The sequence below is a fragment of the Chiloscyllium punctatum genome, chromosome 33, assembly GCF_047496795.1.
Source record: "Chiloscyllium punctatum isolate Juve2018m chromosome 33, sChiPun1.3, whole genome shotgun sequence".
In the NCBI taxonomy this organism is placed as follows: Eukaryota; Metazoa; Chordata; class Chondrichthyes; order Orectolobiformes; family Hemiscylliidae; genus Chiloscyllium; species Chiloscyllium punctatum.
The window spans coordinates 46,325,418-46,352,737 of NC_092771.1; the positions used below are offsets into that span (position 1 = coordinate 46,325,418).

Sequence of the window (27,320 nt, forward strand, 5' to 3'; positions counted from 1 at the left end):
TCTGCCATACCTTTGATGATGGGAGGGGCTTTGAACATAAATTATTCAATTTACTGGTGATGGTTAGTAGCTGAATATAAAGATACTATGGGTGACTTGGGTGATGGGAAATAAAAGGTTACATTGTGTGGAAGGAAAATTCTGGATATAAACAAGAATTTTAAAAAACGAACTCCATTCTTTCTGCCCAGGTCTTGCCTACACCGCTGTACCTCCAGAGGACTTTCCTTTTATTTTGATGAGTTCAAGTGAATCTCACTCACTGGTATGTACTTGTCAACCATTTGTTAACGGGTGTTTGCCGTTTCAGAATGTAGGTTACCTTATTGTGTACATTCTCAGAGTTCAGTGTTTGGAGTCCTTGTTCGATCAACCTGTGCTTTGGTCTATAATGCAAAATTACAGAAAAATATTAATAGCAATTTAAAATAAAATGTTAGGATATTGGAAGAACAGCTAAGAGCTCCAAAGCTTGACAGACGGCTTAAGGGAAAGGACATAGAAAGCAGCAGGGTTTCCAGAACGTCTAATCTCTGCCTTCCCTGATCGAAATCAACCTGTGATTTATAATTTTTGAGGATTGTTATTCATTAATATCGGTGTGTCACATAGATCTCAGTCTCAGGGAGGTGTGACGTGCTTCTTTGTTTTGTGATGAACTCAGGGGAACATACAATGGTAATGGTGTAAACCCAAAGGGGCATGGGCGCAGAGGAACCTCCGTGTGTATGTGCACAAATCAGGGAATGTACCATGACACATGGACAGAAGAGCAAATAATCCCAACTTCATCAATAACACTGTAGAGAACAAACACAAAGCAATTATGTTAAACTGAAATAAAACAGTCTCTTGTCTCACCTGGAATATTGCATCTAGTTTCAGGTGCCACGTTTTTGAAAAAATGAAAGTTATGAGATTGGGTGCGTGACTGATTCACAACACTCTTCCCGGGATGATATACCTCACCAACTCTGAGAAATTGAAAATGTTCTTCTCTGCTGATAGTTTCCAGACTCTGTGAACAGTTGCTATGATTGGTTCTCAATTCCGTCTTGCGTCATATAGATCATAATGGCTGCATATTTCAAGTACTCATGAGCTCTGCCTTGCCTGATCAACATCGACCTCTGATTTGTTATTTTTGAGGGTTGCTGTTCAGTAATATCCCTGTCTCGGGTAGATCTCAGTCTCATTCCCTGGGATTTGGCAGGTGTGGTGTGTCAAATAGATCCCAGTGATTGTGCTCCATGAGACTTTTGTGTGAGAAAAACTCCAGTTCTGAGAATCTGCCCTTAGATTGTGCACATGTTGTGTCTGAATACCGTTTGAACGTTGACATTTTTGGCTGATGAATGTTTCGTTGGGCGCTTTAGGTGGCGATTTCTGCATTACTGACCCCGGCTGTCCCGAAATTGGGAGTACTTTTAGTTTAGAGAGTGTAGAGTAAATTTTCAAACTCCTTTGCCTGCCTTTTATAGGCTTCTGGTGGAGCAAAGCTCCTAATTTGTATCATTACGTGACCCGAGGCCGTGACCCTTTGTGCATAAAAGGAAATGTTCTCTAATCATTCTGCCTCTGGAGTGTTCCATCAGGCATATCGAGTGAAAAATGCATTTACATTAGTGGGCTGCATGGTAGCGCAGCATTAAACTAAATGACTGGATGAAACACAACCAAACAGAACAAGTGAAATATTTGGCTGGGAAAGGAGTAGAATGTGGGAAAATGTATTATTACTGACTGGCCTTGAAGAAAGAATTAAGCAAACTTAAGGTTAGCGCATATTCATTCGAGATTTCGTAACCATTCCAGAAAGCATTTTTATCCAAAAAGTTGATGTAAAAGCTAACAGAAGTGAATATAATGGCTGGATGCCACATTGAGATGAGAACACACGCGCTGTGAGCTGGGAATTTTCTGTACATCAGTAACAGTCACAAGAAAGGGAATACAAAGGCTCATCAGAAAGGGTAGGCAACCATTCTGAGTAAGGAACAAATAAAAACAAAACAAATGTGGCTTCAAACAACTGGGAAGCTACAAATTCTTCCAACCACAACCATCTCAAAGATATCAAAGTAAAAAGGAAAATCCATCAATAATTGTCTCAGTTACACGCTGATAAACTGATTTAATCTCACTATTAGAGTCAGCAACAGGACAGATTGTAGATTGTGAATTCAGAGATCTTGATAAGCAGATCAGGAAAATCAAGGGGGTCCACAATGCATTCACTTAACCTGGAAAAGAGCAATAAAGCAATGACGCAGATATTTATGATCAGGGACTTTCAGATTTAATGTTTATTCAATGGCACACTTCGAGATTTCATAAAACATATTGGGCTGCTTGGCGTAAGAAAGATGTGATTATTCTCACCTTCACCAGAGTGACGGCAGCGCTGTAGAAAATACTCAGGAAGAACAAAGTGATGAGCGTGGAAGCAGTTCTCCAGATATTGCTGTTATCATCCTCATAGTCTTCGATCCAAGTGCGATCTATTGAATCTAAGAATATAAAGCTGAGAGAATGCATTTAGATTGTTTATTCATCCAGATCGATCTATCTGCATCCAGGTCATGTAATTAGAGACCATTACATCTTTATAAAGCAGTCAGGTATTTCTCAAATGTGACTCTTATCTGTATCTATTAGTGCATTATTGACTCTCAGCAAGAAATTACAAATACTAACTGCACATGTTCTTTCTTTATTATCCATGTCAGAACGTTTTAAATTATTTTTCTTTTAAGCTATTATTTAAGGACATTATTATTTGAGGAATGTTTATTACGAATGCTTATTTTAATTATATCATTATATTTTAAATATAGGCTGTGACAGCGGTTTAGTTGAAAATTGTGGCCATCACTGAATAAAAGTTCAAATGTGATTCTCATCTTTATGTATTGGTGACCAATTGCTTGGCAAATCATGAATATAAGTGACATCACAGTCAGGACATTGCTTAATATTTTTGCTTGTAGGATGTGTATATTTAAGAATAAGTTTTTGTACGTGTCCCTTAATTTATTTGATCCACTACTTGGTTTGTTTCGTTTTCTTTTAATGTTTGTGCATGTGGTTATGAGAGTCTCTTACTTCAATCTTGCCCATGTTGGAGTCTGTGCGTGAATAAACATATTCCTGTTCCTTTACTGCTGGTGTGCTCATGTGTTTGTGCACCTAAAGTTTGGTCTTTTCACATTGTGTAAGCATCATCATGCTAATATGCCACTTCGTTGCTGCCTATGCTTATCTTGTAATGTCTTTGTGAGTGTTCACTTTTCATTAGTGTTATCTAAAATGTGTGCTTGTGTGTCTGTTTCAGATCCTACCTAAACTAGGTTATTTTCATGTTTATGCTTAATAAATGTTAGCATGCAATGTTATGTTTTGATGGATATTTATATTTATATGATGATGTTTGCTTGTGTGGCAATCTTTCCCAAATAATCTCCTGATAAGCTTCTTTGTGTTCTTGTTTGTGGTGCTTGCTGATGCTTGTACCCATTATCCTTATTTAATAAACGCCCCTCTGTTTGTTGATCCAAGCACTTTTGTGTCTGCATGTGAGACTGTCAATTTGTGTGTACGTGTGATATTGTATATATGCTGATCACTGTGGTGTAAAAATAACTACTTAAGCTGCCTCTGTCATCGTATGTTTATGATTCTAAAAATGGGAAAATAATGATATTAATATTTATATCTGTGCACTTACGTGCCTGTGTGAGCTGACATGTGGGAGGACATTTTTCAAAATTTGTATCAGTGTGTTCATGCATGTATGTCTGTACGCATTGTGCTGTTTGAATGTATATGTATTCATGCCCATTTGTGTGTTACCGTGTGTCTATGTTTCTCATGGTTATGTGTGAGTACTCCTGTTCATTTGTGCAAATGATTTTCATTCGGTGTATGTGAGTTTTTTGTATGAGCTTAGGTGAGTGTTCAAGTACCACTAGCATGTGTGGCTCTGTGCGAGTATGCGTGTGTGACATCTTATCTATATGCACATTTGAGTGTGCACATAAATATGTGTCTTTAGGTGAGAACCCGTATATGTGTCATTACGTGTGTATTTGCGATCATCTCTCTGTATCTGTTCTTATACAAGAATGCAATTTTTATTATTCTAATTTATTGTTCTAATTTTAATGGATTGCCCATAATTAGATTTGACCTTTGTGTTATAGGAAACATTTCCCGCCGTCGTGGAGAGATAAGCGTTTTATGAACAACTCTTCTGTTGCAGTGATAGAATTTCTGTCTCTGAGAGAAAAGGCGTGTGTTCAAATCCCCACTGATAACATTTCTGAATATGTTTAATCGAAAATGTCTACTTGTGTTCTGTATGTGAAACAAAATGATATCAGTTATTCGAATAACAGAATTGATCCCATGTGCTCCAGAAAACTGAGACAAAACTATGGAATTCAAACTGGGACGATGCAAACACCAGTTTTGGATTATGTGAATCAATGTTAATCATTTGTTAACAGAGCCAAGCGTGTCCAACATGCTTCAATGGTATTATTTTGCAGGGAAATGTTACATCTTTGGACAGTAAGCAAGAAGCTGACTTTTCCTGTTAGTAACTGGGTTACATTACAGAGGAAATCTACCATGAAAATTCTGCACAGGGAGCAAGAGGACAGACCATTCATCGTTCCCTTACCCTCTGCTCCACGAAACCTTATCGGTCGATTCTCTTTGGTGTGAAAGTGAAGATACATACTGTCAACTCATGTGCTGGCGCAAGATACCTGGAAGTTCCCCAGAAACAAAGGTTACATTCAAACTGTTCTGCACTCTTTATGATTGGCATATTCCAATCAAACTTTATTTTAGTGTCTAAAATTTACATTTCCATGACCCAGGGTGCATCTGAGCAGAGAACATTAACTGCACAAGACACTCGTCCTAGACCTGTTAATAATCCACTTTAACTACACAGATGGAATTTAAGTCAGAGTGGGAAACGATTAAATCAGTATTTAACTCACACTGGAGGAAAAAAAATCTTTATTACTTTTGTTGAATTATTAAATGCAACTTTGAGATTTTTATTGACATGAATTAACAGTGTCCATCAGTGCAAGTGAAATGTTTACGAAACTCAGTTTACCGCTGGATTTATCGACTGTTCTGTTGATGATCTTCAATGGAATCGCTTCATGTCCCAGCACACAGGAATAAGAAGCACCGCTGGCCCACTCCTCCGCTGTAATGGATAACAGGCTGTACGTGAAGAAGAAGGTGTTGTCGCTCTCCGCCATCACCTCGGTGTTCTTGTAGTTACTGGGATTCACCGGCTTGTCATTGTTTGTCCACTTGACGAAGATCTCTCGGGGGGAGAAACCTTTCACTAAACAGGTGAGGGAGAGAAACCTCTGAGCGGACATTTCTTCTGTTGGTGGCAGGAGGACCAACACTGATGGCTCCAGCGGATTAATCACTGCAGAATATTTGAGACAAATATATATCAACCAAAAAATCCTGAACCAGTATCACAATTTCACTAAATATTAAAATACACTATTTTAAATTTGGGATTTATTCACTTCCGTTTACTAAAGGAGCAGAATGGTACACATTCTGTTCAGTAAAAAGAGTAAAGTTTAATGTGAATGTTGCCTCCATGTTTCCAGCCCACAACAAGGGCATTCTGTCCAACTGTCATTACTGATGGTGACGTCACAACCCAGGCTTCTTCCCACTTTATCTGACTTAATCAGAATACAATATTCTTGGTCCATCTTTTTTTTCAGCAGCTACCGAGCTATCCTGCCTTCAGATGCATCATTAATGCTCCCAATTGTGTTTGTTCATTACCAATCAAAGCCTGACATTGATGTGACTGGATCGAGATTACACATGGGATCCTTTGTGCTTTAATCTCACCGCTCACCCTTCTCCTTATGGATGGAGTCTCTCAGCGGGGTCGGTAGATTCTGATGGTACACCACACATTCAAAAGTAATGCCACTCAGCCAGGTTTCAGTAGAGATGTCTAATTTGCTGATCACGCTGTCGGGATTCTGTCCAGGCTGCAGCAATCTCTGATTTCAGAGGCTTCTTTTCTTGTTTCCAGGTCACGTTGACTCCAGAAGGAAGATTGGACACAACGTAGGTTAACGTCACCGTCGCCTCCAGTAAGACTTGTTCTACTGGTGGTGGGAGGATTTTAACGGTGTTAGGGTGGCACTCGGTATGTTCTATAAAACAAAAATCAAAGTCAATGAAAAATGCCCCTTTCTGATACAAACAATCTTCAGATTACTTCTTCACAGGTTGAAGACAACACCTTCAAAATGGCAACTCCAACTATTGCTGAAACGATTCTTACTATTGTTGATGTATTTTGATCTGTGAAAGCATTTGTGATTATCTATAACATACCCTGTGTAATTATTCCAAAAGAACACTGGCTTTGTAACAAAAGAAACCTGTAAAAAAAGTAAAATCATCGAAGATATCATCATGTAACCCATGGAATGACCTTTCTTTCAGAGTTTGTCTCTCACTTAACACCATCTAGTGATACTTGTGACAAGAATAATCTGAATATAATTAGTTCATTTCCATGTTCATAACCCGAAGGTGCAAATGCTGCTGGTCACGCTGACTGCCAAATCACATCCTAAATTATAGACAAATTCTAATAAATAATAATTATTCTCTTTGCAGAGTTCGAAAGTGTTACAGGAGCGGTGAACAGCCATGGAAATTCTGTTCATTATATTTAATGATTAAAAGTACTTTGCGTTATTGGTGTGATGTCATTCTCTAATTTATGTCATTGTTCCTCGTAGGCTGTGTTTGGAGTAGAACAGAAAACAAGACACTGAATGCAGCATTGGATATCGAGAAGGACACCCATCTCCTTAAGTCTTTCCCTCCATTCAGTTAGTTCATGACTGGTCTGTACTTTCACTTTATTTACGAGGTGCATTTTTTAATTTATTCATAGAGCAGGGGAGAAAACAAACAAATAAAAGCATCTTAAATTAATCTACAAACGCGATGGAAATGTACACTAATTTTATAGACATCCACTACTCACTGTGTAAACATGGCCACCCAAACCAGGCTAAATCAGCCTGTCTCGAGTTCCGAGCTCATTCATCCCTATTGGAGCGTTCTAACCAGAATTTATTCTCCTGCCGCATCCAACAATTACAGAGACCATCTTAAAGAAGCTCAGTGAGATCACGTTTATCCCAATTCATCAAATGTGATACACACTTGGCCTGTGGTCTGATCCCATAAATGAAGTTAAAGAAGTCATTACCAGATAAAAATCAATGTCGTACAGTGTCCAAGGCCAGCAGGCCATTCCTGAGCAGGGAATGAAGCTTTGAACGCATATTGATTTATATTCAAATAAGGGTCACTGCATATTTTAACCATGTCATTTTGAGACTACAACATCATAAGATGGAGGATTTGAATAAGGCTGTTCGGCCAATCCAGAGTTTAGATCAGAATAATGCTGGAAAAACACAGCAGGTCAGGCAGCATCCGACGAGCAGGAAAATCGACATTTCGGGCTGAAGCCATTCTACTCTCTTCTCCCCATACTAAACAAGAGCCGAACTATCTCGGGCTTGAATACACACAATGGCCTGGCCTCCACAGCCCTCTGCAGCAACAAGTTCCACAGCCTCATCACCCTCTGGCTGAAGAAATTCCTCCCCATCTCAGTTCTAAACGGTGCCCCTTTGACCCTGAGACTGTGCCCTTGGGTCCCAGTCTCGCCTACCAGTCAAAACATCTATTCCACATTCACTCGACCTCAGTCTCTCAGTATTCTCTATGTTTCAATCAGATATCTTTCCAATATCCCCCCCCCCAACCCCCAAACCTTTCCTTGAAGCAGCTACCAGGTAAGGATTCAGCAATCTGAATGCCTCTCCCAGCATGGTCAGGCAACAAACTATTTAACAAAGCACACTGACTATATATCTATCTTCAACAGAGAGGAAACATGCTTTTCTGACTTGTCAAAATGTTGAATCATGAACAATGCAAATGTAACACTCAAACTGAAATTAGATATGTAGGAATGTTGGGAAACGAGCAGCTGTACCGTGCTGTTTACTACGCCTGATAAATTAGCGTGTTTGATTCACATCAGAGATCAGAATGATTTGTAGCTCTCTCAGTGTGTGTCTCTTATACTGGAGTGCGGTGATGTTTTTACTTTGAATGTGCCCTCCATGAGTGACCTGGCAGGTATAGACTGCGCTGTTGAACCATTCACCATAAGGGACCATCAGCCGACTCGTCACCGAGAAGTTCCCGTTTGCCTCACACACGGGAGACGTGAAGAAGCCAGAATCCAAGGGTCGGCATTTTTTCAACCAACTCACGGAGATTGACTTCGGATGGAAATCGATGATTGAACAGACGATGGTTACAAACTTGCTGCTTGCGATTTCTTCACTGGAACTCACAATTATGAGAAGATTTGGTTGGAGAATACCTCGATCTTTAGGAAACACATCGCATAAATTATCTGACGAATTTCATAACAAATACAATCAGTTCTCATATATCAAGGTTTCATGTGGTTAATGGATATAAGAATCATAATTGTGCAGAGTACTGGAGAAGCTGGGATCCACACAGAAAGATCAGCAGGACAATGTAAAAGGCTAAAATTATAGGACACAGCAAGGGAGTCAAGGAGGCATAGAAACTATAGGCCGGTAATATCAGAAGAGAGATAGAAACGTTGGATGGTATTCGTTTTAATGACAGAGTCTGGTGAACAAGGCAGACGAATTACCGGTATAAGTGAGGAAATGATACGGTTGCTATTACGGAGACATATTGAGAGCGGGGCAGGAGTGGGCTATTCAATATTCCAGGATTTAGTGCCTTCAGGTGAGACAGGGAAAGATGGAAAAGTAGGGGGGGCGGGGATGTGCGGTACAGAATGTTGCTTCTGTCGCAATTCTGACAAGAGTATTTTAGGCTGTAAAGAGAAATGAAACCATGGATACCTCCTCGAAAAAAGGCAAATGGACAGTACTTCAAAACCAAAATACAGCAAACATAAGTACTGGGAGAGCAATATAGACCTTACTACATGTCCAAAAGACCAAGTGCAAATACATGGGCAAATTTCAGATAAATGTAAATTAAATAGGGGAATGAGAAAAGAGGTTTTTAACTTCCTCAGCATAGGCTTAGATATTCAGTTTGTCAAAAATTTAGAGGGAGCAGAATTCTGAAAATGCCCCCAGGAGAATATTTTAACAAAGTATGTGTTTAATACTGAGAATTTTAATCCAGACCTTGCAAGAGAGGGGTGAACCTGAACTTAACTTTAGGGAATGATGTCGAGCCAGTGGGTAAAACATCAAAGGTGGAGCACTTTGAAACAGTGATCGTAAATCAGTTGGATTACAGATTGTACTGCAAAGGAATAGAAATTGGCCCAAAGTTCTGAAAAGGGGAAGGACAATTTTAGTAAGATCAGGTAATGACTTGACCAGAGTGGACTGGAAGCTGACACTTATTGGTAAATCTGAGTCAGAGCAGTGTGACATATTTAAGAAAGAGATAGGAAAATCACAGGGAGGGCATTTCCCAGGAAGCCACTGCGTGGGACCAAGAATGCAACAGGCTCTGGACACCAAAGGGCATGGAGGGTGAGATAAAGAGAAACAAGGGAGGCTTCCGGTCTATAGCGAAATCTCAAAACAAAACAAATTAGTATGGAGTACAGAACGTGCAAGGGGGAGTTTGAAAGACAAAGTAATTAGAAGAGCAAAAGGGACCATGAGAAAATAATAGCAGTCAAAATAAAGGAAAATATTTTTAAAAGTTACAGGCTCATTCATAATAAAAGAATTATTCGAGAAACAGTAATGCCCACGAAGTGTTATTATTGGAGTGGAGCCAGAGGATTAGGTTGTGGTCAAAACGAATGTGTTGTGTCAGTGTTCACTAGTAAGAGGGACAATGTGGGGACAGAAATCATGGAGGCGTGTTGTGATGTAGTTTTCCGAAATTAGGACACATGACGTGATGTTCTGTGTTGTCATGCTGAATGAATAGTGGTTATATTTCCAGGGCAGATGAAAAGTATACCGAGATGTTGAGCGATGCAAAGGATGAAATAGTTGGGTCACTGACAATATTTTAGAATTCGTGTTTGGCCACAGCAGTTGTGCCAAGTGAGTGCAGATCAGCCAATGTTGCACTGTTATGCAGGACGAAGGAAGGGATAAACAATGAAAACACAGATCTGTCAAGCCAGTCTCAGTGGTAGGGAAACCATTGAGAAGTGAAATTATTCTTCATTTGGAAGATAAATCAACAATTTTCAGCGCGGTTTTATTGAGACAAAATCATGTGTAACAATTTGATAGTAGTTCTCAGGGAGATAACTCGATATCCAGATGATAGAAATAATCAGAGCCAATGGGATCTGAGTTAAGTTGACAGATTTGATCCAGAATTGGCTGAGTGGTGGGAGCAGGGGATAATAGCCATCGGGTGTATGCGTGACTGGAAATCTATGTCTCCGAGTGTTCTTGTAGGGTGTGGTGTTGATTTCCTTGCCAATTCTCTTACATACCAATGATTAAGACTCAAATTTAGGAGGATTAACCAGTGAATTCACAGATGAAATGAAAACTGTCATGTTGGTAAGTCATGAGCACAATGGCTTTAGATTGCAGGAGGATATAAAAGGGTTGGTTGTATGTGAAGTGAAGTTGCAAATGGAAATTATTCTGGATAAATGTAAGGTGATGCAATTCGGCAGAGGAATCTGTGAGATATGACGTTTTGAATGGTGGAACCCTGGAAAGGACTTTGTTGCATGTACCCACCGATCCAGAATAGTACTGTGTCATCTGGATAAAGAGGCTAAGAAAGTGGGAGGATATTTGCTTTTATTAGCCTAGACATTGACAATAAAGAGTAGGGAGATGATACTGGAACTTAATAGAACAGTGGTTAGGCCATACTGAAGCGTTGTGTGCATGTTATCGAAGGAATGTGATTACATTGAAGGCAGTATTGATGAGATTTGCCAGGATCTTGCCTGGGTTGGAGGGTTTTAGATATGAAACTAGTTTAGATAGACAGGGGTTTACCTTGGAGCAGATGAGAATTAGGAAGAAGATTATCATGATGTCTACAATTATTTTAGGCATAGACAGGGTAAACTGGATGAAACCTTTTCCCTTGATGGATTGATCAATGCCTCAGGGGCACAGGGTGAAGGTAAGGCCAGGAGTTTCCAAGTGTATCTCAGGGGAAAACAAAATCAAACAGAGGGTGGTGTTAGCCTGGAGCTCAGCACCTATAAGTCATGTAGAGGCTGAGCCCCTCATAATAAGTATGAAGTAGTGAGATGCATCCTTGCAAGGGCAAGTCACACATGGCAATGGATCATGTGCTGGCACATGAGATTGGAATAGTTAGGTGGCTGTTATTGATAGGTGTGAACTGGATGGATCAAAGGGCCTTTTTCCTGTGCTGTATAAGGTGATTCTGTGAAAACGGTTATAAATAATGCCTTCTTCATATTAATCCCAGATGCTCTGTTTATCTCAGTTCCCACAACACGTACCTGGACATGGTATTTCTTTGCTCTTGTGTGATCCGCTGTGTTGAACCTCACAGTAGATTTTGCTGGGGCAATCTACCACTGACTCGGGCAGGGTTAACTGGCTGCTCATGGTGTAGGTTCCCTTCTTGTTTCTCACTGATGGGTAATTCTTCAATCCAGTCGTGATTAGCTCCCCACTTTTCTTCCAGGTTACCTTAGTGACGTCAGGGGAATAGTCCATCGCCAAACAACCAAATATCACAGAACCGGTGTTGTGCTCCTGACAGGAGGAGACCAGGCCATAAAGCGTGGGGGGAAATGGTGTCTCTACAATAGAATGACCAATTGAGCATGTTAGTTTCTGTTCATTTGACCTTATCAGTTACTCAAATGTATCCTCAGCTGTAAACGTTTGCCAGTATGCTCCCGCTGAAGTCTACAGCATAACTGGAGTTATTTTTGGTTCCTACCAGTTGCTGATCATGATCATTGGTTCCCTCTTTAGAAACATGCCCTCGACCTTGACCAAGCCACATAATTTAGGAAGAAGAACATCCTGATCCAACTCCAGTAACTGTTTGAAGATCTCACCAACTGACACTTTCACTGGATTGCTGTGAAGAGCAGAGAAGTTTCACAAAATACAAACCAAGATTCATCAAAATTCCACAGTGTGTGCAAACAGGCCATTTGGCCCAACAAGTCCACACCCACACTCTGAAAAGTAACGCATCCAGACCCATTCCCCTACCCTATTATGCTACAGTTAACCCTGACTAATGCACCTAACCTCCCAATCACTGAACACAACATTTGCAATTCCCCCAGCTTGCACATCTTTGGACTGTGGAAGGAAACGCACACAGACATGGGGAGAAAGTGCCAACTCCACACAGACAGTCACCCGAGGCTGGAATGGAACCCGAGTCCCTGGCACTGTGAGGCAGCAGCGCTAACCACGGAACCAGCGTGCCGCCCCACTAGGTACCGTGCTGCTGGAAATAACCAACCGCTGGCAGTACCCCCGGAGAGAAATCAGAGTGAATATAGAACATTACAGTGCTGTACAGGCCCTTCGGCCCTCGATGCTGCGCTGCCCTGTCATACTAATCTGAAGCCCATCCCACCTACACTATTCCATGTACGTCTATATGCCTACGTAAAAACAATGACTACAGATGCTGGAAACCAGATTCTGGATTAGTGGTGCTGAAAAAGCACAGCAGTTTAGGCAGCATCCAAGCCTGTCCAATGATGACTTAAATGTACTTAAACTTGGCGAATCTACGACCGTTGCAGGCAAAGCATTCCATACCCGTACTACTCAATGAGTAACGAAACTACCTCTGACATCTGTCTTATACCTATCTCCCCTCACTTTAAAGTTGTGTCCCCTCGTGTTTGCTGTCCCCAGACTTGGAAATCAGGTCCAGTGATCCTTTCTCACTTATCAATGCAAGGCAGAATTTTCTCTCTGGGAGGAAGGTCACTGCAGCAGCAGCACAGGCAGGAGCTGAGCACTGGGACGGGGAGGATGGCTGTCACGGCTGAACTCATGCCAATTGTCTGGAATTTGAAGCATCTAATTTACAATTATCTGAATTCTGGAGGCCTCTGAAAAATGGAAGACCGTTAAGGTTCAGAGACTTTGGAGTGTTACAGCTGAGTATTTACGTAAATATGATTTGAGAAATGAACTAGTAATCTTTAACTTTAATAACTATCAAATTGACACGCAGTTCACCATCAAACCTCATCGTTCAGACTAACCACTGCAGTTACTCTGTCTAGAACTAAATTTGCAGTCACATTGACAAACCCTACGCTATACACCCATTCATGCCCAGAACACACAACCCCTATCACACGAAACACATCCAAGGCAATCCATATTAACAGTGTAGCTGAGCAGAGAGATCTCGGTATCTATGCACATAGATCACTAAAAGTTGCCAGCCAGTTTGATAGAGTTGTTAAGAAGGCATACTTTGTGTTGGCTTTCATCGATAGAGGGACTGAGTTTCAGAACCACTAGGTTAGACTGCAGCTATACAAAACTCTGGTGTGGCCGCACTTGGGAGTATTGTGTACTGTTCTGGTCACCACATTATAGAGAGAATGTGGAAGCTTTGGAAGAGTTCAGAGGAGGTTTGGTTTACCAGGATGTTGTTTGGTATGGCGGGATGGTTTAATGAGGAAAAGATGAGGCTCTTGAGGCTGTTTTTGTTTGAGAGAAGAAGGTTGAGAGATGACTTAATTGAGACATAAAAGATAAACAGAGGGTGGACAGTGAAAGTCTTTTTCCTTGAATAGTGATGGCTAGCAGGAGAGGACATAGATGACAGATGTCAGAGTTTATTTCTTTACTCAGAGAGTAGTAGGGCCATGGAACACACTGCCTGCAACAATAGTACACTCGCCAACTTTAAGGGCATTTAAAAGGTCATTGGATAAACATATGGATGAAAATGGAATAGTGTAGGACAGATAGGCTTCAGATTGGTTCCACAGGTTAGCGTAACATTGAGGGCTGACGGGCCTGTACTGCACTGTAATGTTCTATATTCTATCTTCCAGATGGACATATGATCTCAATTCCTTTCACTCATTTACACTCCTGCCGCCCTGCACCTGGCCCATGGTGAATCTGGCCCTGACTGGACCTGGCACCATCATTTTCACAACCTCTGACAAAAGCCCATTACCCAAGACATGACCTCAGCACTTGACCACTGAACTCTCATCTTACCCAAATCAACCTTTGCACATTGCATCCTAGCTCCTTTAGCATCTGTGCTTTACAACCTACCATTTTGCCAGACTCTGAGCTTTGCATTTTGACAACACGTCTACCTGTCAATTCATTACAGTGACCTTCCACCCCCGAAAAACCCTGACACTCTGCCCACCTCTACACTAACCAGCATGGCATCCTGCCCACCTCTCCATAAACCTGCCTGGCAAAGACAGACCTCCTGCTTTTCAGCTCAAACTACCCCTCACCTACCAAGCACAATTCGAACAATTTATCCTGTGACCATTACCATTTACCTTGATGCCACCTTGCCAGACAGAGTGCATGCAAGCTTACCCAGCAGCCAGCCAACACCTCACAGCCTACCAGCCCAAATTCTCCCACATGCCCAATCTAGCCCCTCACTTGCTCACCACCTTCCAACTTTGAGCCTACTCCAACATAAAGTCAGTGAGTCATAAAGTCGTACAGCACAGAAACAGTTCCTTTGGTCCAGCTCATCCATGCTGACCAGAGTTCCCAAATGAAACAAATTCCACTTGCCTGCCTTTGGCCCATATCCATCCAGACCTATCAAGTTCCTGTAGCTGTTCAAATGTCTTCTAATGTTGGACCTATCTCTACATTTACCACTTCCTCTGGCAGTTCATTCCAATGTTTTGGACAGTTACAACATGAAGCCCTAACTCCTGCACTCAGTGCTCTGACCAATGAAGATACATGTGCCAAACACCTTCAACACACTAGCTACTTGAGACAACGCTTTCAAGAATCTATGAGTCTGAACCCTCAGGGCCCTCAGTGTTCAACATCACTACCGAGTGCCCTACCATTAACGCTGTAAGACCCTATGAGTCTGAACCCTCAGGGCCCTGTATTTAATGTCACTAACCAGTGCCCTACCATTAACTCTGTAAGACTCTAGAGTCTGGGCCCTCAGACCCCTGTGTCCAACATGACTACCCAGTGCCCTACCATTAACTCCGTAAGTTGTGACCTGATTTATCTTCTCAAAAAGCAACACGTCGTGTTCATTTAAATTAAACTCCATCTGCCACTCCTCAGCCCATTGGCCCAGCTGATCAAGATCTCCTTGTACGTTTAGATAACTTTCACTGCCAATTATACCACCAATGTTGGCATTACGTGAAACTTACAAACCTAGAAACCATGTCCCATTCAATGTTTTCATGGCTTTCAACCAATATTGTAGCCTGTTTCCCTTTCTCCCACATATCTGTAGCATTTTTTAAGGATTGAAGGAATCTATCTCCTTCTTGAAATAATTTAATATTTTGTCCTCAATCAATTTCTGTGGTGGAGAATTCCAAAGGTTCACCATTCTTTTCTTGAACAGTAAACAATCAGGTTCAATATTATCGATTGTTGGGAAGACTGGTGAGCAGCAAGATCAGTGATGATCCCATGAATGGAATAGCCTTCTAGAGGGGCCAGGGTGCCTTCTTCAACTTCCATTTTGCATGCTGACATGTCCCTTCGGCAGCATGTTCCAAAAGTGTGATCCTTGAGGATAAGGGCGCACGTGCGTGTAAATGCTTCTCCTGAAAGCTTTCCTCCAAATCAGGCTTCAACTTGACTCTCAACTATTTCCCTGCCCGTTTCCTCTTCCTCAATCACTTCCCCCCAGCGCTGTGAATGTACTAATACCACACAAACATCAGCAATTCAAATAGACGGATGTAGGGAGGTTAGGAATATGGCATCAATCTTAAAGGAGGGTGCCTGTAAACAGAAGAGTGGCTTGAAGTGTGTATACTTTAATCCCAGAAGTATACGAAATAAGGTAGGTGAACTTGCAGCGCGGGTTGGTAACTGGGACTTCGATGTTGTAGCTATTACGGAGACATGGCTAGATCAGGGACAGGATTGGCTGTTGCAGGTTCCAGGGTTGAACTGAGGGTAAAAAGGGTAAAAGGGGGGGGGGGTGGCTTTGCTTGTCAAAGATAGTATTACAGCGGTGGAAAGGAAGATGGACGAAGATTTGCCATCTGAGGTAGTTTGGGTTGAGGTTAGGAATAGGAGAGGTGAGGTCACCCTGTTACGAGTCTTTTACAGGCAATCCTCATCGTCCTAGAATCGTTGAAGAAAGGATTGCGAAGATGATTCAGGAGAAGAGTGACATTAATAGGGTGGATGTTATGGGGGACTTTAACTTTCCTGATATTGATTGGGAAAGCTATAGCTCAAGTTCGTTAGATGGGTCAGTGTTTGTCCAATGTGTGCAGGAGAGTTTCCTGACACAATATGTAGATAAGCCAACAAGAGGTGAGGCCATACTGGATTTGGTTCTGGGTAACGAACCAGGCCAGGTATTAGAACTAGAGGTAAGGTGAGCACTTTGGGGACAGTGACCACAATTCGGTGATTTTTACTCTAGTGATGGAGAGGGATAAGTGTGTACTACAGGGCAAGAGTTATAGCTGGGGGCAGGGAAATTATGATGCGGTGAGGGATGACTTAGGATGTGTGGATTGGAAAAGTAGATTCCAAGGCAAGAGCGTAATTGATATGTGGAACTTGTTCAAGGAGCAACTATTGAGTGTCCTTGATAAGTATGTACCAGTCAGGCAGGGAGGAAAGGGTCGTGTGAGGGAGCCGTGGTTTAATAAGGAATTGGAATCCCTTGTTAAATGGAAGAGGGCGCTTTTTGTAAAGATGAGGCGTGAAGGTTCAATAGGGGCGATTGAGAGTTATAAGGTAGCCCGGAAGGACCTGAAGAGAGAGCTAAGAGCAGCAAGGAGGGGACATGAAAGGTCCTTAGTTGGTAGGATTAGGGAAAACCCTAAGGCTTTCTATAGGTATTTTAGGAATAAAAGAATGACTAGGGTAGGAATAGGTCCAATCAAGGATAGTAATGGGAAGTTGCGTGTGGAGGCTGAAGAGATTGGGGAGGCACTGAATGAATACTTTTCGTCAGTATTCACTCAGGAACAGGACATTGTTGTCGATATGAATACTGAGGCACGAATAAGTAGAATGGATGGCTTTGAGATATGTAGAGAAGAGGTGTTGGCAATTCTGGCAAGGGCCTGATGGCATTTATACTAGGATTCTCTGGGAAGCAAGGGAGGAGATTGCAGAGCCATTGGCCTTGATTTTTGTGTCCTCTTTGTCTACAGGAGTAGTGCCAGAGGACTGGAGGCTAGCAAACGTGGTTCCCTTGTTCAAGAAGGGGAGTAGGGATAATCCTAGTAACTATAGGCCAGTGAGTCTCACTTCTGTTGTGGGCAAAGTCTTAGAGAGAATTGTAAGTGATAGGATTTATGCACATCTGGATAAGAATGATGTGATCAAGGATAGTCAGCATGGTTTTGTGAAGGGCAGGTCGTGCCTCACAAACCTTATTGAATTCTTTGAGAAGGTGACGAAGGAGGTAGATGAGGGGAAAGCGGTAGATGTGGTATATATGGATTTTAGTAAGGCGTTTGATAAGGTCCCCCATGGTAGGCTACTGCAGAAAATACAGAGATATGGCATTGAGGGTGAGTTGGAGGTTTGGATTAGGAATTGGATGGCTGGAAGAAGACAGAGGGTAGTAGTTGATGGTAAAGTTTCATCTTGGAGTGCTGTCACTAGCGGTGTTCCGCAAGGATCTGTTTTGGGACCATTGCTGTTTGTCATTTTTATAAATGACCTGGAGGAAGGGTTAGAAGGTTGGGTGAGCAAGTTTGCAGATGATACGAAAGTCGGAGGAGATGTAGACAGTGAGGAAGGATGTGGCAGGTTACAGCGGGATATAGAGAAGCTGCAGAGCTGGGCAGAAAGGTGGCAAATGGAGTTCAATGTAGCTAAGTGTGAGGTGATTCACTTTGGTAAGAGTAACAAAAAGATGGGGTACTGGGCTAATGGTCGGATACTTGGTAGTGTGGAAGAGCAGAGGGATCTTGGTGTCCATGTACACAGATCTCTGAAAGTTGCCACCCAGGTAAATAGTGCAGTGAAGAAGGCATATGGCGTACTGGCATTTATTGGTAGAGGAATTGAGTTCCGGAGTCCTGAGGTCATGCTGCAGTTGTATAAGACTCTGGTGCGGCCGCATCTGGAATGTTGTGTGCAGTTTTGGTCGCCATACTATAGGAATGATGTGGAGGCAATGGAACGGGTGCAGAGGAAGTTTACCAGGATGTTGCCTGGTATGGTAGGAAGATCCTATGAGGAAAGGCTGAGGCACTTGGGGTTGTTTTCATTGGAGAAAAGAAGGTTTAGGGGTGACTTGATAGAGGTGTACAAGATGATTAGGGGGTTAGATAGGGTTGACAGTGAGAACAATTTTCCACGTATGGAGTCAGCTATTACAAGGGGGCATAGCTTTAAATTAAGGGGGGGGGTAGATATAGGACTGATGTTAGGGGTAGGTTCTTCACTCAGTGAGTCGTAAGTTCATGGAATGCCCTGCCAGTAGCAGTGGTGGACTCTCCCTCTTTATGGGTATTTAAGCGGGCATTGGATAGGTATATGGAGGATAGTGGGTTAGTGTAGGTTAGGTGGGCTTTGATCGGTGCAACATCGAGGGCCGAAGGGCCTGTACTGCGCTGTATTCTTCTATGTTCTATGTTCTATGTTCTATGTTCTATAACTGGTTTCTCGAAGCAATATAAAAAGTCTGACCCTTCCACACCTGTCTAGAGATTCAAACAACTACTGGAAGAATTGAAAATTATTTGAGGCACTTGTGTGTCGACACAAGATGACATGATTTCCGTTTGTATGATTTGACTGCGTTTTCACTGAATGAACAGAGCTATTTTTTAATCATATAATAGGAATCAAGCATCCCTCATTTTTAGCAAGGCAATCACACGTTATATTTCTTTATTCCAGGGAAGTATAGTGTTAAATTAATGAAATATGATGATTGGGATGTTTCAATTGGAAATTGTCAGAGATTTAAAGTTTACTTTCATGAGCAATTAATTCCAGCCTCATTGTGTCATAGTACTCACAGGAATGTCTTTCAGAAATGGTGTCTCCCTTTGTTATGGGCAGTCGAATCAGTAAATCTGGGATAGTTTTTGATAGTTAATCAAAGGTGTTAAAGAGTTTTAGCCAAAGGGAGGCCTGTGCATTCATCTCACAGCTGCTCCATGATCTAAGTAAGTGGTGGAACAGCACATGGGGCTGAATGCCCTCCTCTTGCTCCTACCTTCCTATCATTGTGTCATTCATTAAGCTAACACTGGCGTGAGCACTTTTTATTAAAATATTTCAACAAATTAATTATTTCCCACATGCTTTAAAAAAAAACTTGTGTTGATTATTTGGAACGGGATCATTGACATTCTCTATCTGAGTGATCAAAATAACTTCCACCCAATTACAACAGACACTGCATTCTGGAGTGTGTTGTTACTTCATAATAGTTTCTTGTGAAACTACAGCTCGAGATCAGGGTGCTCAATTTCAATGATTCTCTGATATTTAATATCTCTGAACATTCGCAATGTGTTCAAATGCATCTTTTCTCTGAGGAACGTGTTTAATCGAACAGAACTTTTTTTCAATGAAACAATAAACTTTAATGCTATAGAACCAAAATAAAAGACTGACATTTCTGAAGAAACTCAGCAGGTCTAGCAGCTCCTCTGGAGAGAAGACAAGGTTAACCTTTCGCACCCAGAGATCCCCTCTTCACCAAATTGTTTTCATGTTTTTGACACAAGAGCTCAACCTGTTGAGATAAACAGTGATTACGTTGGCTTGACTCCTGTTGGAAAAAGAATTCTTAGCAGAGGTACTGGATGGTCTGAGATAGCAATTGAAGACCAACTGAAAAGCTATCTCCATCTGCTGCAAGATTCAGCGGAACCCCCACCGTACTGAACAATCAAATTCAACTACAGCACTGGTTTAATATAAAGAAAAACAGCCTAAGCATAATCTCATCAAATTTGCTTCGAAAATGATTCATTCTGGATTAGTTATAAATGATATTGTTAGAACAGCAAGTCAAAAGCTGGGATTTCTTTGAGCACTTACTCCATTATACCCATCTCGCGATGCCCAAAAGCTTGTGAACAAATATTGATCTGGAAAAAGCTGCTAACCGCCAAAAATCTGTTTAATATCTAAGAGTCACAAGTCAGGACAGCGATTGAATATATTTCACTGGCCTTTGTGAGTGGAATTCCAACAAACACCCAAACATCTCAATCTGCTTTCTTGCACTGAAGTAACCTGATAAGAGTTGGTGTTACATACCTCTCTAACAGGTTGTAAGTGAACACAGGCCACCTGGCACAGAATCAAGGACTATACTACAACATCATAACAGACCTGAACACAATGGGCTCGACACTAACTCGGAGAACACAGCCCACCTGTTTTGACAGTACATAAACCATGTTAGTTATTAACACTTTACAACAACCAGGAATTGTTCCAGAATGTTTGTACAATGAAAGTAACATTTCAACATTTATCCAAGAATACTTCGATAGCAGTTCCAAATTGTTCAATCTCTATCTGAACGAGAGAGGAATAAAACTAGAATTGCATTGCCATCAATTCACTGTCACTGGATTGCAACTTCGAACTCCCTTCCTCTTTCCCCTGTGAATGAAGCTGCACCAGATTGCCTACATAGTTTGAAAAAGAGTGAAATGTTTTGAAGTGTAGTATGACAGCTGCCAGTGACATTAAAAGCTGATAATAGGTTTTCAAATAATAAGATGCAAAAAAAATCTGATTCTACATTGTGCCACAAAACATGTCCTGCATAACTGAGGCACAAAGATAATATGCAGCATATTTCCCTCTGCCTCACTCAATCAAATATCTAGTGTTGCCAACAACCAATTTCAAAACTCTTGCTATCTGCCTTTTGTTCCTGTAACGTTCGTTCTAATTGGAACAACTTAGTCAGGGCTCTCAATTCTGAGGCACCAAATCGAATATTGTATTTCTGGCCGATAAAAGTGGTTTTGAAGTGCAAGATGAAATTGAACTGTCTGAGATCCAGGTATCTGAACTGGACAATTTACAAATGGTCAGGACCATTGACAAGTTAGTCAGAGATAGCACTGAAACAAACTGTACAACAGACTTAATCCTAGAGGATACATTGCTCAACTCCTCACGTCAAATATATTCACTGTAATTGAACATTCATCAGAGGAACTAACCAGAGGATTAATGTGAACGAGAATGTGTTCATAATGAACATAAATAACCACTGAGTTAATAAACTTAATAAGTCATTGTATTTAATAAAATTATTGAGGTGAGAAATATCGCCAAGTAAAGCATAGATCCGGAGGAAATGGATTATGTTCTAAATTATTTTTACATAGTCTTAACACGTTCCTTGAACTGTAAAGATTTTGCATACACTGCATAAGTACAATACTGCATTTCAGTGTGGAAAGCATTTCTGTTGGAGGAATGAGGGCAAGGTCATTTTCTTGTTTACTGCTTTTAATGAACGAAAATGTTTAAAAAGTTATGAATTGAAAACATGCTTCTGTCTGGAGTTGCCCGCTTTAACATATGTCTAAGTAAACGTGGGCACTGCTGCCTCACAGATCCAGGTACCCAGGCTCGGTTCCAGCCTTGGGTGACTGCCTATGTGGAATTTACATAATCTCCCCTGTGTCTGTGTGGGTTTCCTCCCACAATCCAAAGATGTGCATGTCAGGTGAACTGGTCATGCTATATCGTCCATAGTCTTAGGTGCATTAGTCAGGGGTAAATATAGGGTAGGGGAATGGGTCTGGGTGGGTTACTGTCCAGAGGGTCGGTGTGGACTTGTTGGGCCAAATGACCCGATACATATTGCAGGAAATCTAATCTAAACGATTGCCACACTTAACTAATGTGAGCAGGTTCCTTCCGATCGCTACTTTACAATAAATCAGTCAAGTATATTAATTAAAATAAATATTACACTATTTTCAGTGCCTGAATAAACAATGTGCTCTGTTATCTTTTAGTTCATGTCTTCTGCAAATTTGTGAATTCTGCATACGTCTGAATATATTGATGTAAAATGAATTCTCTGCGTTTGCAGTAAGTACTCCCATGGTTTTAAGAGTTGAGATCCTACAGCATGGAAACAGGCCATTTGGCCAAACAATTCCACACTGACCCTCTGAACAGTAAGTAGCCCACCCAGACCCATTCCCCCTAATTTATATTAAAACCTGACTAATGCACTCTAACCTAGACATCCCTGAACACTATGGCTGTGCTAAATTGCACAAACCACCTCACCTGCGCATCTTTTGGACTGTGGTAGGAATCCAGAGGGCCCGAAGGAAACCCATGCAGACACAGGGAGAATGTGCAAACTCCACACAGGCAGTCACCCGAGGGTGGAATCGAATTTGGGATCCTGGCACTGTGAGGCAGCATTGCCGACCATTGAGCCACCATGCTGCCTTGCGAGTTCATGGGTGGATTATTTTAATTAATTCGAAATGTGGTCTTCGTCACATAATTCACTATAGCAGTTGTTTCCAAAAGAATGACACTTCAGTTGATTTATTTTGTAAAATGTAACTATTTATTTAAAATGCACAGATTGGGAACAACTAAAGCACTGGGCAGATTAAATAATTCAGTAAATGTTTTATTTTTATCCTGCAAATCCAGTTTAATCAGGGACATAACAATTAATTAACTCAAGTTACGTGTAAAACTGATCAAAGCAGTGAAACGGATCTGTTCTTCATAGAATTGTGCACAATTTCCAAATGGTCATTGCCAGTGATCTTTTCCAGCCAGAAAAATATGTATGCAGTGTACAGTGGAATTGAAAGGTGTTTGTTGCTCAATTATAACACAGTCATGGCATTTTTGCTCAAGAGCAAGAACTATTAGAACATTAGACTTTTCAAATTCTATTTATCTTTCTCTATGACTTGTAATCTGTTTAAAGACAGACCTTGTGCTTGAACTCGATAGTGGAGTTCTGAATTTGGATTGGAAAGCATGGATTAGATTAATTCTTAATTATTACTTTTAAGTAAAAATGGCACCCGAAGGTATCCGTTTTCCCTTCATTTCTAAAATCTTTGCAATTTGCCTTTCACTTACTAATAGGCTTTATAAAATTTCAACTCACATGCTGACAGCATTGAATGAGGAACCTGGAGCGGTTCACTGTCACCAACCATGTTAACATTGCAAAAACAATGTAGAAACCAGAAACGGTTTCCCAAATATAACACATTTAATGTTACCCAAGCACAGTCCCTCCTCAACAGATCAACGATCACCAGATCACAACACTGTGTGTTTTCAGCAGAACTGGCTCTGCAAACATTTTCAACAGAACCAAGAACATGATGTAACCTCACAAAAAAAAAACAAATTGAAGTCTAACAAAGCTGCTCAGAATCCAGCAAACTAATGATTACGTTGAATAGAAATAACAAGTCATAACAACAACCTTGTTTGTGAGGGTACTTAACACTTAAAGCTGTAACGTTTCTGGCAACAGTTCAATTTATTTCCGACCTGCACACCCTTCTTGATCGTGACAATCTTGTGCAGCACACAGTAGAGCGGTTGAAGGCATATATTGATTAATCACTTCATGGTCAAAACACAATTACTTGAATGGACAAATATAATAATTAGTCAGGGTGGCACAAACATTATAATTTTAAGTTAGTTTCAATTACATAATCTGATCAATTCTGCAGTTTCAGATTTTAGTCCCAAATTTTATTTTGAATAAGGCTACTCAAAACAAAATTCAGATGGGTTACAATTAGAACTGAGTGTTTTTTTAAAAAGTTAATACATTAAAAACTCGTGTTTTTTTTTCATTTCTCACACTTCTGGGTTTCTGCCTTAAGTTGGTTTTCAGACCATTACAAATGGATGTAATATTTTCAATCAAGCAGAGAAAAATGTATTATATAAGTTTAACAAATGCAGAAATGATTCATGAAAAACAAAAGAACTTCACAAATAATGGTAATGAAAAGGAATCCAGAGAGGCATTCTCCTCACCAGAAAGAAAACACGAATTACAGAAAGCATGAAACGGAGATCAATTCCACAAACTGAATAAGAATTCAATCAACTCAATTCAACAGAACCAAGGAAAATAAAATCAGAATCCAATCAACTCGAAACAACAGATTTAAATGAAAGATAATCAGAATCCAACCAATTCAATTCAACAGAATCAAATAAAACAATTTCAAAAGCCAATCAACACAATTCAACAAAACCAAGTAAAATCAAAGTCAGAATCCAATCAACACAGTTCAAACTGAATCAACTAAAGCAAAGCCAAACTCCAAGCAACTCAATTCAACAGAATCAAGTAAAACAAACTCAGAATCTAATGCAATATAGCACCTCAAGAAAATTGTATGACGGATTCTAACCTGCTTGTCATCAACAAAAATAACAAAATAAATGAGAAAATATAATCATGGTAAGAACATATATTCAAGAAATGAATAATGATATTTTAGCATGTTTTAATCATGTTTCGTAATATCTTGAACATCTTTGAATTCTTAGCGTTTGTTGTTGATAATAAAACTCACAGTAAGGGTGTCACTAACATTAAACATTATTTATAGCTGACAGATTAAGAGACATTAGGTGTTTCAAGTAACCCAGGCACACAGAATGCCCATCTGACCAAAAAAAAGAGATACACCGAGCAACTGACTCCATCATCACCATTTTAACTATTTGCTGAGCCTTAACTGAAGTCTATAATCAGTGTGAACAAAAGTCAATCCGAACCAAACGAAACTCAGCACAGAATCTGAGTTTCATTTAATTCAGAAACTAGTCACATGAATAGAAAGTTTTTAAAAAGTCACTAAGAAAGTTCAAATTCTTACCTGAAGTCACTGTCACCATGGTCCCTTGGCCCCAGTATTCAAGATAGTCAATGTGTTACATTCTCTGGACTGGGTCACAATATAACTAGCTCTGCATAAAACAAATCAAAAATCTACTACCATTTTAAATTTTCAGAACCACAGGCAAAATAAAGACAAGACAAATCTTCATCACATAATTGTGCTAGTGAATTCTGATCATTCTTGATAAATTTTAATACTGCTTTAGACTTCACAGAGTAACACATAAGCGGATTCTCAAAATCCCTAACTGGTGTATCGATAATTACCTAACACTTTTACAAATTAAATACTGATACTGGCATAAAACCGCACAGAACTAATACTGCACTGCAAGTTAAGACGGTTTGTAGAAGTAATCACTGACTAGTTTCAAACACTGTGACCCACTGTCGTATCACAATGATGTAGACCAGTACACTCATTCTCTGTTCTTTACTCAAGGTTTCAATTTTCATTTGAAAGAGTCATTTAGTACTGATCATGTTTAGAATTAATGCCATAGTTGACATAACAATTAGCAGTGATTTCCTGAGCTGTCAGATATATTAAAACTAACATTTGTCCGACCATTTAATTGATGGAAGTGTTAGCAGTACATATGACATGCCTAAAACATTGTCCCATTGTGTCACCAGTTTGCCAGTTTAAATGGTACATTTCCTCTTTGATAGTTTTGTAAAAGGCAGCCTGAGGTCTGCTTCAGATCACAGTTGGTATAATTGTATTTAAAACTCTTACTGACCGTCAGTTTATGGTGGAATTGACAAAATATTCCCTCCAGTTGTTTTTGAATGAGTCCAGACCTGGTTCCTCTCGGTGTGGTCTCTTGCACAGTAATAGATGGCGGTGTCTTCGATCTTCAGGTTCCCCATGTCCAACGTGAAAATGTTGTTTGAATTGTCTTTGGACGCAGTAAATGGATTCTTAATCGCTGGTGCATAGTTACTGCTGGAGAAACTATAGTAGCGAACCAGCCACTCCAGACCCTGTCCTGGAACCTGTCGGACACAGTACATCCAGTTGCTGCCAAGATTGAACCCACTGGTTTTACAGGTCAGTTTCAGGCTGTCTGCGGGATGGCCAGTGTTTGCCTCTTCCTGAGTCAAAACAATCTCCGACTGGACACCTTTAAAAAGAAAACAAATAAACCATGACCATTAATGAAGATTAAATGATGGCTGAGTCTTTTACATTCCTGCGGTAGACTAACATTGAGACAGTAACAAAGAGATATTTGAACAAAAAACACTCACATGATAAGAAAGTCAGTGACAAACTGAGAAAAATTGTCGACACAATAATTCTGATAAATTGTGGGAAGCGGTTCTGTGAAGATCTTTCTAAACAGAGCCGACCCATGAGTGTTGACTTACGGTCCAGTGCTCAGGATTTATATGGCCATCAGAAGGGGCAGGCTTACAGCTTCCGCCTGTTGTTTTCCTGCTGGAGGCTCAGACTGGATCCTGGTATCAGCTTGCACAGCCCTAACACATGGGCTCATGTATTTACATGAGGTTTTGCTTAAACATGGACACATACACATCTTGGGATATTTGTTTTGCTGGATAGCTTCTTTGGGAGTGTTTTTATTTAAATGGTGGAAGTAAAATTGAGTAGCTTCAGGACTGTTTCACATGATAGATGCAAGTATTTTGTTTTAAAAAAAACAAATTCATTGGGATGTTAGCTCCCTTTATTTCTACATTCATTCACAAGCAGATAAAACTAAAATCAAAGTTCAAACATATTACCAACTAGTAATACAATTGAGCTTGTTTTCCCAGGACACTACCAGTCTCTGTCCCACTACAAAATAACATGTAATTCATACTAAACATTTCAAAATTCAAGTTAGACAACTGAACATAGAGCGTGTCCAAAGTGATTATATTTAGAATATTCAATTAGAAGTTAACTCCCTTTAATTCTACATTCCACCACAAGCAGATAAAGCTACAAAGAACTTCAATAATATTATTAAGCAACAAAATTAGTGACTTTATTTTTGCTGTCACTCAAAGTCTCTCTCACTTTAGAAAATAACATACCATTTCTAATCCGCGTTTCTAAATTCAATTTAGGCAACCGAATAGGGAGCATGTCCAAAAAGTGATTATGTTCAGAATGT

The 27,320-nt window shown here is 40.4% G+C and overlaps 1 pseudogene; it reads right to left on the bottom strand.

Annotated features, from left to right (window-relative positions):
• Nucleotides 1–338: 338 nt before the first annotated feature.
• LOC140458341 (Ig heavy chain C region, membrane-bound form-like) lies at nucleotides 339–26,551 on the bottom strand (annotated as a pseudogene).
• Between the last annotated feature and the right edge of the window lie 769 nt (nucleotides 26,552–27,320).